Raw genomic sequence first — 18639 nt, forward strand, 5'->3', positions numbered from 1 at the left:
GTACTAAAAGGTTTCGGAGGTCCCAAATTTAGACCCGGTACTAATATTAGCATTAGTACCGAGTCAAAATGTGACCGGTACTAAGGGAGTAGATGAAATGTCGTCTTTCTAGTAGTGATGAAAGCATAACAAATCAAATACATACAAATACCTTACTATTGTTCTACTGTGCTACTGGATAAAAAAGACCGTAGCGCTTTGTTGGGGAGAACTGGATGCATGCTTCTGCTCAGCACATGGACAACAAAGGATAAAGGAGTTTCAAGAGCAAAGTTCAGTGGTTGTAAATTTGTCATCTGAGAATGGAAATCTGACCACATAGGCATGTTGCCTTCAGCTGAACTGTCATTGGAAATCCAATTGAACGCCAGTTTGTAACATGAATTTGTTTCATAAAAAAGGGAAAACAAGTAACCTTCAGAAACATACAGAGGAAATTAATTGCGTATAGCCACTGCTAGAAGAAACATACAATATAACAAAGTTGTGTACAGCCACCGCTGGAAAAGGTTGTGTACAAGGCCACTGCTAGCAGAAATCGCTACTATTGATTTCTCGATGGTCATCGATAGTGAGTGCTACTTTGGTCATTTACAGCCACTGCTTCCAAAGGAGGACACTGAATAAATCTGATGATAGAATAATAAGATAAAATTGAAATTCAGACTGCTCTAAATACCTATCAATGTATATGTGACGGCTATATATGTGACAGCCATAGCCAATCTCTCTGCGCTCTGAAACTGCGTTCAGGTTTGAAAAGGAACTATCGCTCTGACCATCGAGTGCCTCTTGCTCATTGCAGAACTGTCTGCTATAACTGAGATGAGCTTGTTCTTTCCAGATATCTGGATAAGATACCAAAATATCATTATTCAAACCATGGATACTTCGTCAAACAATAGAAAAGAAGCACTACTCCAGATAGTAATGTTTCAATACAAGTAAATAGCTAGTAAAATGGATATACAGTAAAAGTGAGTTGCAAATAATTTCAGCAAACCTATCTTCAATGGATGAAGAAATATGTTTGTTTAGGATAACACAACTTTAAGCATGAGGTGTTTACAGTTGATTTGAGAGAAATACTAAAAATGACAAACTGGAACTAATATAACTGAAACCTATGCTATGTGGAAAATCTAGTTGTGTGAAACCATAATATGTTTATGTATCATATACACTGTAGGAAATATCATTGTAAACTCATTTTTTTACATATTCCAAGTTACTTCAGAATACTTCCAAATCCACAGATAATATTTTTGTACTTACCATCACAATAGACAGTGCCATAGTCTGTTACCTGTGGAACTTTTATGGTTCTTTCATACGCCACAGGCACAGCTGTGAGCATCTTGCTGCAAGATCCAGCGAGCATTTCATCGAACACCTATAGGGCACCTTAGCTTGCAAAAGCTGTGGCAGGCGATGAGCCGCGGCAGCCACCTCTGAACCTCCCGTGCGCAGCTGCGCTCGTCTTCTGCAGCGGATGGGCCACACCTCGAGCGGCAGTGGATGGGCCGGGAGCATCGCCTTGGGAAGTGGCTCGCGGAAGATGCCGTTGACCTCGCCGGCGCCGACGAATTCCGACGGTGCCACGCGGCTCGCGCCTCCACCGTACTCAGCAAGACGCCACCAGCTGGGCGAGAGGCGTTGCGGAGAGCCAGAGGGCGGTGCGGCAAGTGGAGGAAGAAGGCGCGGGCGGCGATGCAGGTGAAGAGCAGAGGCCACACCGCTCAGACTGCAACGGGAGAGAGGCGGCGGCGAGCTGGCGACCTCGGCGCTAGCGGGGCGAAGGGACAGGCCGCGAAACTTCAGGCGAGTTCGGGAAGATGGTCCAGGAACGGCTCGCGCCAGAGCTATGATTTGCACCGTACATTTAACATCCGACGCCCGAGAAAATGCAAGCTACGTGCCTCAATGAGAGCCTGAGGAGGGCCAGATTCCTGACCAGGATTCGTATTGTAAAGATTGGGCCATAATATTGCCTGGACCAAATTTGATTACTTCTCCACCACCCCACCATTCGCCCGTGGGCTTGGGTTTACTGAAAAACGCCCAAGCGGGCCACTAGACCACTACCAAGAAAAACACTAGTCACTGCCAACTAAAAAATGGCGAGATCTAAAAAAACTAAAATTTTGGAGTATAATTTTGGAGTGGCCCATGCAGCTAGACTGCGCAGCAAATTAGATCCTCAGCACAGTTTTGGAGGCAAAATCATGAATTTGACAAAAAAAACGACAAGTCAAAAGAAATACTAGGAACATGAACTTATAGTGGAATTTTAGAATGATAGATAACCAACATCTCCATGTTTATTTCAGTATACTAGATATTGAACACATTGATGGAGACATGCATGTGGACGAAGCTTATACAACTTACATACTCCATGAACTCTTCAGCAAAAGAAGTATGCATCCATGATGGGACAAAAGAAGAATAAAAAACACAACACATGCATGCTTGCTTGAAAAAAAGGTGATATATTACTACTTGCGACTTATATTACTGGCTGTAGCTAGCACGTAAAAGCGTCCATGCACAACGGAACCGTTCCATCTCTGTCGTTAACCATCTCTGTTCCGTCACGCTCCGACCACCGACTCCAAGTACTTGAGCTTCCAGTTCTTCGACCCCTCCCCCGGCACGCCCCACACGAGCGCCCTGCACGTGCCGAGCGGCGGGGCCACGCGCAGCACGAGCAGGTAGTCCACCCCGCCGCCCGCCGCCGGCCGCGTCGACGCCGACACGACGCGCTCCAGCCTCGGCACCGGCTTGATCCCGTGCCACATGCTGTGCACCATCACCGCGAACCTGCCCACCTTCAGGTAGAACGCGTCGCCCTCCGCCCCCGGCGCGGCGTGGTGCCCGCCGCCGCCGTGGTGCTCCCGCCGATCCTCGACGGCGGCCACAGCCGCCGCGGCGCCGTCCCGCCGCAAGGAGGGCCCGCCGGAGCCGGAGGCGAGCGCCGCGAGGAGGAGCGGGACGAAGAGCAGCGTCCACGACGGCCTCATTGCGCCTTATGCTAGATCACTCGATGGCTAGGTCTAGGCACCAGAGCTATACTCAGCTACACGATGAGTTGAGGCCTCCTGCATGCAAGGGGCCACGTATTTATAGCGAGGCTGCGTGCATGGCGAGCCACGCACGATGCATAGATGGCCGTGCGAGCATGATTTGTGGCGCGTGCGTCCGACGGCGACCTCGTGTCCAAGCGGCAAGTGGGCGCTGAGTCTTCGGGCGTCACGAATCCCGAGGCAAGAGAGGAGGCGGGAAAGGGGGGTCTTCGGCTTGAGGTGCCAGCAACGTGAACCCATCCAAGCTTCTATTGGCAGTTGTCTTGACCGCGCGCGGATGCCGTTGAACCCTACTCCAATATATGTTAACGTGACTATATATACATGTAGCTAGAGGTACGTGTATAGCTAGCATGTAGCGGTTTGTATAATCGTCCGGTGAGCAATTCCGGGCGTCGTAAAAAAGTAAAAAAGGACGTCGGTAGTACTCCCACCGTTTCGTTTTAGCTTTTGTATATACATAAATATGTATCTAGACATAATCCTATATTTAGGTGCATAGTAAAATCTACATATCTAGAAAAGTCAAAACGACCTACATTTTGGAATGGAGGGAGTACTAGACTGATAAGGGGTATTAGGGGTCCTCTGCGTCCAAAGCTAGCAAGGCCATCTCTAATAGTTACGGATAGTCCTAGCTAGTTCTAATCACTACGTAAGAAACCAACAAAAGTGATGCTTTATTCAGTGATGCAAAATAAAACTGCGTCACTAATTTAGTACTAGTGACACGGGTTGTAGAAACGCGTCACTAATGTTATTATTTGGGCGGGTATAATGACATATGAGTGACGGCTCTTGTTGAGACGGGTCACCAATGTTAGATGACAAGTCATCAGTGATGCGTATCGTAACATGGTTTCTCTTTGGTGATGCGAATTTTTTACACGCGTCATTAATACATCCAGTCATGAGTGTGTTCAAATGGTAGAGCTCATTGGTGACGCGATTACATGATCCGTGTCACTATACGTCACTATACGTAGGAAACACATCCCGTTAATGAATTAGAATATGAAAAAAAATTTGTAAAATTTGTTCAAAAAGGTGAGTTGAAAAGGAATTGAACCCACGACCAACTATCGTGAGGCAAATAATTCAGACCACTGCGACAATAAGGTGTTTTGGCCATTGCTAGTCTAAGTTTTATATTGAATTGTTTTTTCTCTTCTGTATACCCAATCCAATTGTTTTTTCTCTTTCAATTTTCAAAAAAAAAAATACCCAATCCAACTGCAGCTTAACCTGCTCGTGCAGGATATCGCCGCAACTCCTTGCGAGAGCTCGATGAAGCCGAATTCACCTCGCCACCGCCGCTGCTCTCCGCGGGCGGCCGGGACGTCAGTTCCCACCACGCCGCCTCCTCCTGCGGTCGGGACGCCGGATCCACCACCCCGCCGCCGCCCTTCACGAGTGATACGCGTATCTTCACTGTCCCCGTCCTTCCCACCGTGGCTACCATGCTCCTCGTCGTGGATCCCTAGCACCTCCTCATGGTGAGCTTCTCCCTCTTCCCCTCTCCTCTTCTATCTTACCTAGGCTTTGGAATTCAGTGTTACGTATCGCAGGTTTAAATCAATGATCTTCTCAGGGGGGAGGGGAGGCTGAAGCTTGAGCTAGGGGTTCTATTCTTTTTTGGATCTGAATTTTACCAGATAGGCAGACTATGGGAAGGCAACCCATGGATTGTGTAATGTAGGAGTGGATAATTATTCTGTAGAAGTAGGTAATTTACCTGCAAGTTATTTTGTTGGTGAACTGGCAATAGACCCCCTAGTTATTTAGGAGTAGCTAGGTTAGCATTCCTATGTAAAACTGTGTTGGTGTCTCAGTGATAACTGATAATTTTTAGTTTTTGCTCTTATGGTCATGATATGAACTTATGAATGCTTATTTAGTTAGGACACTTGCAGTTCTCGTTTTATGCTCTAAAGGAAGTTCTTATTCAGAGCGATCAATACTTCGATCAATTTTGACTTCTGCTTGAGATTTATTTTGATGGGTAAACTACCCCCAATTTCTCCATAGATCAATGATTGATTTATTTCTTTTGTTTGCATGCACAAGCATTGCCTCACCTCCTGGTGGAAAAAGAAGTAAGACAGGCAAGGTGGTAGTATTCAGTCAAGCTCGGTCACATCAAAATTGTAAGCTATCACCAAGATAACACCAATGGATAATGTTATTTCCTTGGCATTCTGTACAGACTCAAGACTTTAGCATTGATTTTGATTATTTTTGTTTCTGTCTGTTGAATGCTGAATCTTCTAATTAAATTTACATGATAGTTTAGATGGTTTGCCTCTGACAATTGGTCTTGCTGCAGCTACTGATTTGGGAGTACTTGCCTACACAGAGGCAGTAACACTTGGAGTGTTTCTTTTCTTCAGGAGTAGCTTTCGTTTTCTTACACATCATGTGTTATCCATCCTGAGACTTAGTTTTTGGGTTCAGCTGGTATTGTGCAGCTAGTGGTAACCAAGCTCTTGTATGCCGAGGTGAGTAATTCTTCCCTTCTCTTCTCTTAAATCTTAATGGGCTTCAGGGTCAACACTGAACATTTTAAGTGCTTATCTTGGTTAGAGACCTTTCTTGTGTGTTGGTAGATCTGAAATTCATGGCCTCTTGGTGTTAGTGTTCTTATCCCCTACACACCAAATGTTTGATGAATTGTGTTAGTGCTTTGCTGGTATATGCAACCCAGTCTATTATCAGTTTGTCTCATTCATGTATATGAACACTTTCGTGGTCCTTGAAATATTATTCTGTGGTGTACATTGACAATAATACTTTATTATTATGAGTTCCTGCATCCAGAGCATTTTAGTTGTGCTCCTGCCTACGCTTTACTCTTGCAAGTACTACCCTTCTAATTAATATTTGTGTACTGCCTGCATGCTAATTTCGGCAAAGGCCTGTTCCTTTATTGTGAAATGTCTGTTTATTTATGTGACATGAAAATTCTTTGCAATTGGTCACTTTTACTCCCCTTGTTTGTGGTCTTCCTTCGGTTTCTTTCACTTCATTGCTTTTACATGTTAGAAGCTGTTGTCCCCTAAAAAATCATTGCTAAAAAGCTGGTCTTCCACGCTTCATGATCTGGTGCTTGGCACTTTGGATTTCTAGTTCATGTTCAATATTGAATCAAACCTGCAGTTTGTTCCGCAGTGTAAAAATAATAATAAGTTTAGTACTGAATCAACCTGCAGAGTAAATAATAATAATAAGACTTATGCTTGTGATTTCTTAGGTATACCTGCTGGTGCTTGGCACTTAGGCACATTGGATTGCTGGTCCCAATCTCGCAGATAAGTGTTCCAAACTCAATCGCCCACACTCATCTGCTTCTACTGCACTATGAAATTGTTGCTGCCCTGTTCTTGGGGTTTTCAGTTAGGGGTGGTTTACCGAAAATAGTAATTGCATATAAAATTGATGTGTACTTTGCCGTGCATCTTTGTGTTGAAAATATGATCATAGAGGTGTTCTCAGTACTGGTTGCTATGGCTCATGACTAGGATTACAAACCTGCCTGTGCTTTACTCTTGCATGTACTACCCTTCTAGTTAATATTTCTGTACTATGTGCTGTCTGGATAGTATATTTTCTAGAGAAAACAAGATAGTTGATTTAGGGGCATTCTTCTGTTGGCTTTTAGTTTACTTGACAAAAACATTACTGAGTTTTCCAGAAGTGCAGATGTTACTATGTTCCAGCTTTTTTCAGTTTGGAAAAGGCAAGCAGCTTTTCCACAAACCTGTGTGGAGTGTAATGAAGGATTTGGCTATAGAAGCTAAAGCTGTTATCAAGATACTATCGTTTCAGATCATTGTGGCTCAGGGCATCACGGGGTCGTTTCCATGGTCTGCACTATCATTTGCTCCAATGTGGCTAGAGTTGATGGGCTTTTACACACACAGGAACTGGAATTCTATTGATCACATTTGCATCTACAAGTTCTTTGGTCGTTCAAGCTTACGAGTCCTCGCCGAAAATAGGAAAATGTATTAGCTAATAGTAGAGGCTTTAGAGAGATGATAGTTTATTTGCACGACTTCAATTGATTAAGCATGTGTATGACATGAGTCTGTGGTGTAATGGACAAATTTTGTGTATTTGTAATATGTATAAAGAATAAAAAATGTGTATTTGGGATGCATCATTGGTGACGTATTTTGGTTTAAATCCCGTCACCAATGGCACTCAATAATGATATGTTTTGGTTTAAATCCTGTCACCAATAACCCTCAATAGTGATGTGTTTTGGTTTAAATCCCATCACTAATGATCCTCAATAGTGGCGTGTTTTAGCAAAACGCGTCATCAATAACAGGTCATTGGTGACGTGTTTACTAAGATCGTGTCACTTGTGAGAGTTATTGGTGACGGGTTTTAATTAAAACGCATCACTAATGATGTGTTATTAGTGACGGGGATTTCTGTGTCACTAATATGGTAGTCATTCGTGAAGATAATTTAGTGACGTGAAAATCTACCATAACTAATGAGGTTTAGAGCCATCACTAATGTATATTATGTTCTTACGTAGTGAATAGTATAGATGTCATCTAAGAGATACTATTAAAGCTAAAAAAAATTCAAGGATAAATCTCCAAGATCTTAAATCTATGTCATCACTAATGTATCTAGATACATAGCTAAATCTATATATATACAAAAGTTAAAACGATCTACATTACGCATGTGTGTAGATGATAGTAAAGGGTCCGTGTGAAGAGTCAGCAACCAGCCAACAATTAGGTTGGCTCTTGCATCCTCATTTTCTAAAAGCGAGATTAGCATGTGAATAAGAGATAAGTTGGTTGTTTTTCTCTTTTCTCTCCTGCACATAATATAGGACACACGAATACATGTAGTCTATGCTAAGAGACACTGAGTTCAAACTGTTGGAGGAGACCTAAGTCTAATCCTCTACGGAAGCTTCCGCCTTTCCCCCTATGATACTGTTTCAATGCTTGCCATAAGCCTATAACTAACAGGCCGGGCCTGCGTATTCCTATTACGATTATGGGCCATTCGTCACCATGTGGCATGTGTGTGTGATTCAGACCAGCTAGGCAGAGTCGACACTATCGTGGCCCGTGGGTGTTCTTCCGCATTGTTGGACGAATTGGCTGACTGGCTGGGCCGGCCACTCATGCACATCAACATGCGTATCTCATATTCTCACGCACCAGTACTACTGTGTACCGCGCGCCGATATCGTCGGACGCGCTACAGAGGACTGCTTCCTTCATGATGGAACGGATTGCGTCAATCATGGCAATTGTTTTTGAAATAATGAAAAGAGTATTCCGGCTTCAACCTTATTGCATATACTAGTAGCTAAACACTACTCACTACACAACCTTAATAGAAAGGTTCATGGCAAACGACCAATTTAAAGACTGTCATTCATTGGAGGTAAAGAAGTGAGTAAACCCGAGAACAGAATAAGATTACCGAACACAAATATGTAAAGCACGTCAACCACCCGTCAATCGGTGATGCGTTTTGATTGTGCACCACTTCCTCAACAATATAATAATTAATCCATTACTTCGATCACCACCATTCCGTAATAAGCATCCTAGACTCTTGACATAATTGCTGATGCCTCGTATATGTTCTCTCGCATGACATGGATCAATAATATGGATATTGATGGGACCCATGCTAGCTCCCACGTTGGACACATATAACAATGCTCAAGGCTTTTCTTCTCACCAGTCTCAAAGTTAAATGATCAATTAAGTTAGACCTTGCGACTAGCCTTGATGCCATACCTCCCTTCCACCCTTTGAGTACCATGCATTTGGGATGCCCTACCGGCTACAAACGAAGTAGCAATGCAACACTCGATGGTTAGGACATTACATGACCGGAGCAGATCGATGTCATCGACAATTTGTTAGGAGGAACTATACTCAAGGCTTCTCTCTTCTTACTAGTCTCAAAGATCAAATTTAAATGGTCGATTAAGTTGGTCCTTGGGAACAGCTTGATGCATTTCCTGTTGGAAAAATGGCCGATGGAGAGGCCCATTTAATAGAATTCCAAAGCAAGAGTGCATGACATTCAATAGTTTTGAGTTGGTGGAAGCCAACTTAAATAGGAGTGCTCTCTCACTTCTTTGAATACGTAACTGAAGGAGAGAATGGGGCTTGTCTTATATACAACGCACGCGCGCATGTGTATTCACGTTCCTTTTTGCGTAACCAACCGCGTGACTTGTGACTTGCGAGCAGTCAAGCCAAGTTGGTATAATCTTTTTGCGGCTTGCATGTTATCTTTTGGCAACGATCATTAGAAGTGATAAACATGTAGTCAATGCCTTAATCCTGAGTTATCAGGGCGATTACTACTGCCATTTAGTAGAAACGATCAGCAGAGGGCTGCAGTCTCCTCTTGGAGATGTCCAGGAAAGCACATGTGTGAGACACCCACGAACTCCTTCCTCTCTTTTGATCTGGTGATTTGTGCTGTGCTACTGAACTGCTGAATCTCACTGGCTCTTCTCCTTGGCGTGCACCAAGGAGGAGGGTGAGCGGTATTTCCAAGCCATTGTCGTTGGGAAGCCTATACGAGGGGCGGCAATAAGGTTTCTAGGCAGCACAACTGCGTGGCCACTCGAATCGATCGACTACGTTTTACGCTGCCACATCTTCGATCTACACTGCATCATGTAACCTTATGGCAAGTCTACACGAGGATGAAGCGCTAGTCTATAAGTCCATAGATTGATCTTTTACAATTGCAGGTTACGTAAGATCCGGAGTGGTTACGTTCCTGTCATAGGTTACATGATATTTTATATGATTACGTCTGCTTTGCATATGCTTTTTTTACACACCGTTTACATGAGTATGTTAATAGTTATACCTATCTGTTTAAAACCAAAATTGGGTTACATAACAATAGCATTGGGTTACGTAATATGCCTCATATTTAAATCTAGTAGAATTAAACGCATATTTTCAACATTTCCACCCTTCAACCCTTTGAGTAGCATGCATTTGGGATGGCCCCACCAGCCGGGCACGAATGAATTTGTTTTAACAAAGGAATAGTTCAATATTCCAGCCTCTAAATCACAGTGCAAAATATCCAACAATTATTACAAAACAACCATGTATGATCTAAAAAGGATTGGATAAAGTAAATAGCTTATACGCATAGCCTATTACTAAACGGCCATCCATTTCTTGCAAAGATCCCCGTAGCTGTGATCTCCAAAGCTCGACAAGACTTTGGCATAATGTCTCTGTCTTCCTCCTCCTAGAGCAATACCCAAAATCTTATCCAATGTGTTACCCTGGAAAGGACCTACAAACAAGATTGTGTGTTTACTTTATGAAAGATAATGTCATTCATGCTAAGCCATATGGCCCGACAAACAACACTTACACCTGTCAATATTAATTTTTTTCCTTCCATCTAATACCTTGTAGCCATGATCCAAACATATGAATGACATTGTTAGGTATTTGTAAGCTAAACGTGGTTTGAATTATTCTCCAAATCAGTCTAGCCATGTGACATTCGAAAAAGAGGTGATGTATAGTTTCATTATTCCTACAGTATCAACATTTCTCATTTCCATGCCAATTTCATCTAACCAAGTTATCTTTGGTTAGAATAGCACCACGATGAAGGAATCAAAGGAAGACTTTTACTTTTAGAGGAAGTTTTAATTTCCAAAGGGGTTGGTTAATTGGTATGATCCTCACATTTAGAATCGCTCTATACATTGACTGAACAGAGAAGATTCCATTTTTTTGCAAGGACCAAATGAACATGTCTAGTTGATCTACAAGCTGGATACCTGCAATCTTTGTTACCAGCTCATTCCAATTCAACAGATTATTTCCCCTTAGAACTCTTCTAAAAGAAATATTAAGAGGAACCGAAGACATGACCTGTTTCATGTGTTATGCTTCCGAATTACTAGATTGTAGGGAGCTAGGTATTGGTTCATGAAATTAGTGTTTCCGAGCCGTTTGTCTTCCCAAAGTCTGATTTATTCCCCATTTTGAATTTTAAAGGTTCCACAACCAAGGAAATCCTCTTTGACTTTCATTAACCTAGATCAGAAATGTGAATCACCTTGTTTTTTCACCACTTGTGTAAGAGTTTTTGAGCCTAGGTATTTCCTTTTTAGAATTTTTTGCCAGATTCCATCTTCATTAATGAGCTTGAAAAGCCATTTACTTAAGAGGCATTTATTTTGGACTTCTAAATCCAAGATTCCTAGATCTCCGTGATCTCCTGGTCTACACAAAATGTTCCATTTTGTCAATATGTACTTTCTTTTGTGCCCATCCCCTTGCAAAAAGAATCTAAGTATGAAGTAATCTATTTTCTTAAGAACTTTGGGTATTTCATAAAATGCGATCATGTACATAGAAAGGTTGCTTAGGACCAAGTTATTGAGAGTTAACCCTCCATGCATAGGATAGCATCTTGCTCTTCCATGTACTCAGTTTCCTTTCTAATCTTTCCCCTATGACTTTCCAATCTTCATTACAAAGTAGAGTACGGTGTAATGGGATACCTAAGTATCGAAAAGGAGTCTCCCTAACATGACATCCAAAAATATCCATTTACTCTCGTTGTGCCTCACTCCATGGTTAGGACTTAGGACATACTTACATGAGACGCCGCCAATAGTAGTTTAATAGGAGAAACATAATTATTATTTTATAATAATACAGATACATCATGGGGTCAATCTGATACGCCAAATTAATTGGAATCCACTCTGTAATAAACGCCACAAAACCCAAACGAGCAATCATCACGACACGATGAACTGACCCAGCTATATATACTAGCTGGCTAGCTAGTCCAGCGCGCACGTGCACCTGATCTCATCGATGATCACTTGGTGGAGTTGAAGCTGAGTAGCTTCCACGTCTTGGACTCGGACCCCGGGATGCCCCACACCGTGGAGACGTACTGCCCGGCGGCGCCGCTGCCGTTGGTGGCCGTGAGCACCATCCAGTAGTTGTTGGCACCGCCTCCCGCCGGCGAGGACCAGCACTGCGACGTGCTCACGTAGCTCATCGGGATCATGTGGGCGATCTTGTACACGTTCACCGCGAACTTGCCCACCTGCTGGATGAAGTAGCTGTTGATGTCCTCCTGGGTCGTGTACCCCGGCGGCGGCGACAGGGCCGCCACCACGGCCACCGTGGCTGCGGCGGCGAGGAGAGCTGCGACTAGCACAGGAGCGGCCGCCGATTGCTTCATGGCTACCTGATCGGTAGATCGGTGGACGGCGAGCTTGCTGTATGTGCGTATAAGCGGCTAGGGCTCGTACGCACGTACAGCTAGCGCTGTGCTAGCGAGCTAGGAGGGAGCTCTGGTGTGTTGTTGCTGGTGAGCTCGTTGTGGTGGTGTGGAATGGCAGAGGATGCCTTGGCTATATAGCCGTGAAGGCGGCAACCAGGTGGGTCTAGGGTCTGCGTCCCTAGCTAGCCGTCTAGGGTTGCCAAAACCAGGAAGCTTCCATTGCATTCTCGTACGTCTTTGGAGCAACACAAGCTGGAGTGGCGTAGACACCAGTGTGAACTGTGAACTGATACCTCCATCCGTTCTACGAGGTGCCCAGCTGGACATGTTCTTCATTAGAGCCCAGGCACGCAAGCACGTCGGTGCACCGTACGTGCATGGGTGGTTGTGATCGAGGACGTGGAGATCGGCGCGGCGAGCTAGTTTACTCTCCAGGTTTACGCGGTTCGCTGGTCCTGCTGCGGGGTAGGGTGTCGCGCGGAATAACGAAGCCCGCCGGGCACGAGCCTTCAAGCGCCGGTCGATCGAGCACTCTTTCGAACCCCAGAGGTCAACCGCTCTAAGTGCTGGACGGCGCATCGGCCGCGACGCCGCGCGCGTAGGAGGAGCGGCGACCGATGCGCGCAGCGCGCGGTGGGGGTGAGCTAGAGCTAGCTAGCTGGCCATGTCGACGCGCGGGACCGATCGATCGAGAGCATCGACTGGTTCAGGTGTGGAAGCGTGAATTTTGTTATGCTCCATCTAATGGACTTGGCAGTTGGCACGTGGTTCACAGAGTACATGGAGAGTGCCCGAGTGGTTTACTCATTTCTTTAGCTTACCCTAAAAATCAAACTTGCACGTACTCGGCCTAGGACGATGTAAAAATAGGCTCGAATTGACCGGCTAGATCCCACGATCTGTTGCGGGTTTTTACTGCTTGGCGGTCAAATTGATATAGGACGCAATGCAATTTGCAGGGTGTCATTTCTGGTAATTTGTGGTACTGTGGCGGCAGCTACTGTGCTTGCTGTATGTGAAGGAGCGACGATGGGTCCACCAAGTGTCAACGATTATTTGATTTACACTCGAGGTAAGGTGCTATAACTTTTGTACGCATGTTGCTGTCTCCAAGGCGTAATAAGAAAAGGCAAAAACACTGTTGATGACCAAAAGTAAACCAGTCGGCAGGTTTGGGTAAAGATCTTAACACTACCAGAGAACATGCCATCATTGTCGGCTCTCAAACCCCATCACCGCCGGTTTCGAATCCGTCGTATAGAAGGCGGCGGTGATGGGAGTGGGCATCACCGCCGGACCTAGAACCGACGGTGATGCCTATTAAAAAAACCGGCCCCGCATCCCGCCGGCCACGCTCGGCCATCCCGACGCCACGCCTCGTCCGCGCTAGCTGCCCTCCCCTGCGACCCACCAGCCGCCCCTTCTTCCCGGCCAGCTGCCACACCTCCTTGCCGAATCTTTGAGGTGCCTCAGGGATCCGACGAGGAGGAGCGATGGCCGGCCGGGAAGAGGAGTGGCCGGCGGGTCGCGAGAAAGGCGCGGTTGGCGTGGATGAGGCATGGTGGTCGGGCACCGCCGGGGAATGTGGCCGGGAGAGGGGCAGTAGAGGGAAGGGGAGAGGAGGAGGAGGAGGAGTAGAGGTGCACCTGGGAGGCCGTGCACCACTGTAGCCCCAGTCTTCGCCGCCGGATCTTGTCGCCCCGCTGCCGGATCTCGTCGCCCCGCCCCATCCCGCTGGCTGCGCTGCCGCTCCTCACCTCAGGCACGAGGTGAGGGGCGAGCGGAGGGGGGAGGAGAGGGGAGGCTAGGGAGGGAGAGGGGCTAGCAGCGGCGGAGGGAGGGAGGGGAGAAAGAGGGGCTAGCGTAGGGGAGAGAGAGGGGCTGGCGAAACGGAAGGAGGGGCTGGGAGTTGGTGCGGGAGAGAGGGAAGGAGAGGGGAGGGAGTTGGTGCGGGAGAGAGGGAAGGAAAGGGGCCGGCGGAAGGGAGGTGCGGGCGGAGGGGGGAGGAGTGCGGATGCGAAGTTCACTGAAAGTTGAAGACAATAAAAATTTCGGGTCCAGGAACCACCCATCACTGAGGTGTGCTTTCTCTCTTAATGGACTTGTATACAAATATTCACCAACACTTATGGAATTCGTTAGTAACAACTCCTACCACTACTGCTGATACTCATCTTTTATGTGTTTATGCAGGAGTTGACGGTCTAGATTTGGTACTTAAGAGCCATCAATAGATGTTAAATTCACTTCGATACAGCCAAGTCCGATAGGATGTTTGATGAGTTGCTAAACAATGGAAAAATCATTGCCTCATGCCATACCACCGCTTGATGAGTTGAAGCGGCGTGCTTATTACAAATGGCAAAACTCTTATTTTCTCATGCAACAAATTATTGTAATCTTTTTCGTGACAAATACAGTCGGCCATCAATGAAGGATGACTAGTGCTTCATGCAATGCAAATTGATGAGAATCTTTTTCGTGCAAATACTTTTATAAACACAATTGAAGTGCAAAATCCTAAAGTGCTATTCGGCTGCATCAAGCCGAAAAGGCTAAACAAACAAAATGTAATTATTGGTGAGTAAAAGCTAAAGGATAAAGTACCACTACAAAAGACCCCTTGAAATACATTGAAAACTTCAACGTTCGGGGGGCAAGATGTAAGCAAGAATGCCGGTTCTGTGAAAACCGGCTTGACCGATTTCAAAACTGGTCCGACCAGTTCATCCAGGAGCCCTGAAGCTAAATCCACTTTGGGGAGAAAAGTGAGGCCGAGCCTTGAAGAACTTTTGGCCAAGTTCAAGGAGAAAGGAGCTGACCAGAAACAACGGAGTTGGGGTCAAATAAAGGTTAGGGACTGAAATCTTCGCCTAAACATCAAAAACAACCATACCCTTTTGAACCTCAAGTTAATTATGTTGCTGCACTATATGCATATTTTGCACCGAATACACCATGGTCTTGCAGGATCATATCCTTACTATTATTCACCTCCAGATTAGTAGTTTACATATGCAGCCTTATGTCATTCAGTATCCTATTACGTATTCAAATTGTGGTTAATTGCAAAAATCGATTGTTGCTAACAGTGATCTAGTCAGTCAGAAGTGCATCGATCGATGATAAAGCAGGTGAGAAGGACAACAAGCAAGATTCAAAATAACTACAATTGAGGTGGTGCCCCTCAGACTTATCTCGCACTCAAAAGAGAAGATTACAATGACTACGAAAGGATTGATGGAAAACATGCAGAGGTGACGCCGACAAGGTTAGCAACTGCTAAGTAGGTATGGAGGCTAAAGCAAGCTATTCCTTGAATTGAAAGCAAGTTTCATGGTCGATAATATTTTATCACCCTTAGAAGCAACATATAGTCGATGCAGTGTTTATTATCGTTCATAGGTAATTTTGGTCAATAAGATTATTTTTTTTTTCATGCACACTTAGCCAAAAGTAGAGGGAATATGTTGACGACCAAAATTGACAAGTCTAGGATAACCGGTCTAACTGATTGCATAAACCGGTTTGGGTCAAGTCTTTCAAATGCAAGTTGAACTTCACTAGCTCTTATTGAGATAATCAAAATGCATATGTAGAATGTCCTACCCGGAGTTCTGATGAGGGAGTTATAACTTTGGGAAGATCTGTTCCTAGAAAAACTGTTTAGACCGGTTTCATAGGATGGTTAGACCGCTTTGATCTGTGTAGTATGAGTTTGGAGTTGTATTTTGACACGAGATTTGCAAGGGAAGTTCGACTTCTAATGGGACAAGACCTCCCTATAAATGTAAAGGGCCACAACCAATTGAGGGTATCGGGTATCCAATGAATAAAAACATGGTCATTGACAGGTTAGGTTGAAGGATGTTACCACCAAGCCGCCGTCATCCCTGCCCCCTGGTCAACGACCTCAGGAGGTGAGGTGCTCTTGCTTTCTCTTATTTGTTTTAGTCAAGTTCTTTTGTATTATGTGCATGGCAGAGAACATGGTGTCTACAATTGTTTGTGAGGTTTCCTTAGTATCATTCCAAATTGCACTTGCTGCAATTTATTTCGAAGTTCTGTCAGTTAGCAATTGCCTTTCCTGCATTCAGGTTTGACCCTCTCGATTGAGTGGAGTTGGACTAATCCAATTTCTTCTTGGGTTAAGCAGATGCCTGGACAATCCCTCGGAATGGATAGGTGGTGCTGCCACTGCCATGTCTTTCATGGTCATCTTAACAGCCATGGACCCAGTGTGGAAGTGTGGCAGGCAGGGGCTAGGAAAAGTTGTTACAGCTGGTTGTCTTGTACTTGTAGCAGAACAAAAAAAAAGGTTTCATTCTTTAATTAATCTTGAACTCCATAATCATTTAAGTTGTTTGTGCTTTTCATTTGCTAATTGCAATGCATAAGCTATAGTACTAATTGAAATCACAGTGTAATTGGTTTGATGCTAATTGCCATGTCTGATGCTTTCTTCTGCACCTGCGAGGATCATGAAGAAACAAGATAAGTAGTTTCATTTACTATGTTAAATAACGAACAAACTGTTTTATTTTACATCGTACTCTTTCAGTCTTTGTCACCAGGTATAAAATCTCGAGGTAGTCAATGCTTATGTCAGTCCTGAGGTCTGAATGCTCTACTAAATTCCTGTTTCCTAACTTTGGTATAAACAGTGCTAGGCTGTGGGGTGATAGGTGATAATCTCATCATGGGCACATGTAATCTTAAATATATGTCATGCTGCTTGCAATTAGAAAGATGATATTCGGCTCCGCAATGTTACTTTGTAGTTATCAGATATTCATATCATATGAAGCTCTACTCTAATGTTCTTTGTGAGCAGACTATGGCTTCTCGCATTGAACTTGTTTGTATGGGTTGGTAGCTCTGTTTGTTTTCCGCATTGACTTTACCATCGGTTCCTCAGCTCAATGCAAAATGTAAACCTTGGACTTGGAGATCCCTGTATATGCTCTTGATGCTCATTCCCTTATAGTTTTCTTAGTGTTTACTCCTTTGCAGTATGGTTGATAGTTCTCAAATGGCGATTGTTATAATGGATGTATGCAGGTTTACAAGTGCCAATTTGGAGTAGATTGTGGGCAGCTATTCAGATCCTGGACAAGGTTAGTTTACTAATATAAAATTGATGCAGTACAGCTTTGCTACTTAGATTCTAACCCAGTATCTATGAGGTTGTCAGAGAAGCAATGAATGAAAGTACAAAACCACGTAATAGCTATAGTTTGCACTAAGCTAATATCACAAGAAAGGCCAGAGCCTCTACCATGCTTATTATTTTAGTATTGTTTACCTTCCAAGAACACTCCCTTAGCCTATTTCTGTTGTAGTTGCCGCTACAATTTTTTTCTTGTCCGTTCTTGTAGTTTTCTCTGAAATTGGCCCCTGCATTTGATTCCCCTCTTTCTTTGATTTGTAGGGTCCATATTTGTGCTGGTTCACATGAGTGTTAATGTGCAATTTCAGGTCAGAGATTTAGAACCGTGATGTGAAAGATGATTCACGGCCATCAGAACTTTGTATACACCCTGACTATCTATGGTCCTTTTCTGTCTTGGTTAGTTTATTTGTTGGAGTGACCAATTTTTGGACAGGTGCAAGAGGAGGCAGCAATGTGTTGAAATCTGGAATGCAATGGACACTGAGCTGGATTCAGATGTTACTTTGCTGTTTCAGTTTTTTTCATTAATTTCTCTTCAATGGTTCTTGGGGTAACTGAAGAATACTGCTAAAATAGCATAGGTGCTTCTTTAGTTTTTTGTTGCTTTAAGTGATTTTTGAACTTGTGAAATATTTTTTTTCTAGAATACGTAGGAGAGCTGCATATCGTTATATTAGGAAGACGAAGGTTACAACGCAGGTCAGCCGAGCATACGCACGCGGTTATAAGCGCACTTGACACTTATACGGCTACCTATTACAACCAAGAATGGAGCCTAGACAACTAGACCGGACCTTCCGGACCACGATCACGGCAGCCCATCCGGGGCGACGTTGCCGCCGCACCTCCACCTCCGCACGCTCACCGACAGACATCCTCGTTGCCCTATGCCCCGCGTGCAGCACTTCTTCCGCATCGGCGCCACCTCCGCGCTGGTGTCACTTCCGCGCCACCGTCCTCCACTGGCGCCGCGGCTGGGCCGCCGCGCCTCCTCCGCCGCCGGGCCGGCGCGTCCGCATCCTAGCTCCTCCACCCCGCATCGCGTGGCCTCTTTGCTAGGCTGCCTCGTTTCCGCCGCGCCGGCCT

General features: G+C 44.8%; 2 long non-coding RNA genes across 2 annotated transcripts; one reads left to right on the plus strand and one right to left on the minus strand.

Annotated features, from left to right (window-relative positions):
* Positions 1-411: 411 nt before the first annotated feature.
* LOC117837119 (uncharacterized) lies at positions 412-2105 on the minus strand. The gene is made up of 2 exons (XR_004636237.2): positions 680-2105; positions 412-600 (listed from the first exon to the last, which is right to left on the minus strand). It is a non-coding gene; the product is annotated as an uncharacterized lncRNA (long non-coding RNA).
* A 2202-nt stretch (positions 2106-4307) lies between these two features.
* LOC117840264 (uncharacterized) lies at positions 4308-7207 on the plus strand. The gene is made up of 3 exons (XR_011897154.1): positions 4308-5233; positions 5413-5584; positions 6337-7207. It is a non-coding gene; the product is annotated as an uncharacterized lncRNA (long non-coding RNA).
* The last annotated feature ends 11432 nt before the right edge of the window (positions 7208-18639 follow it).

The sequence above is a fragment of the Setaria viridis genome, chromosome 9, assembly GCF_005286985.2.
Source record: "Setaria viridis chromosome 9, Setaria_viridis_v4.0, whole genome shotgun sequence".
Taxonomy (NCBI): Eukaryota; Viridiplantae; Streptophyta; class Magnoliopsida; order Poales; family Poaceae; genus Setaria; species Setaria viridis.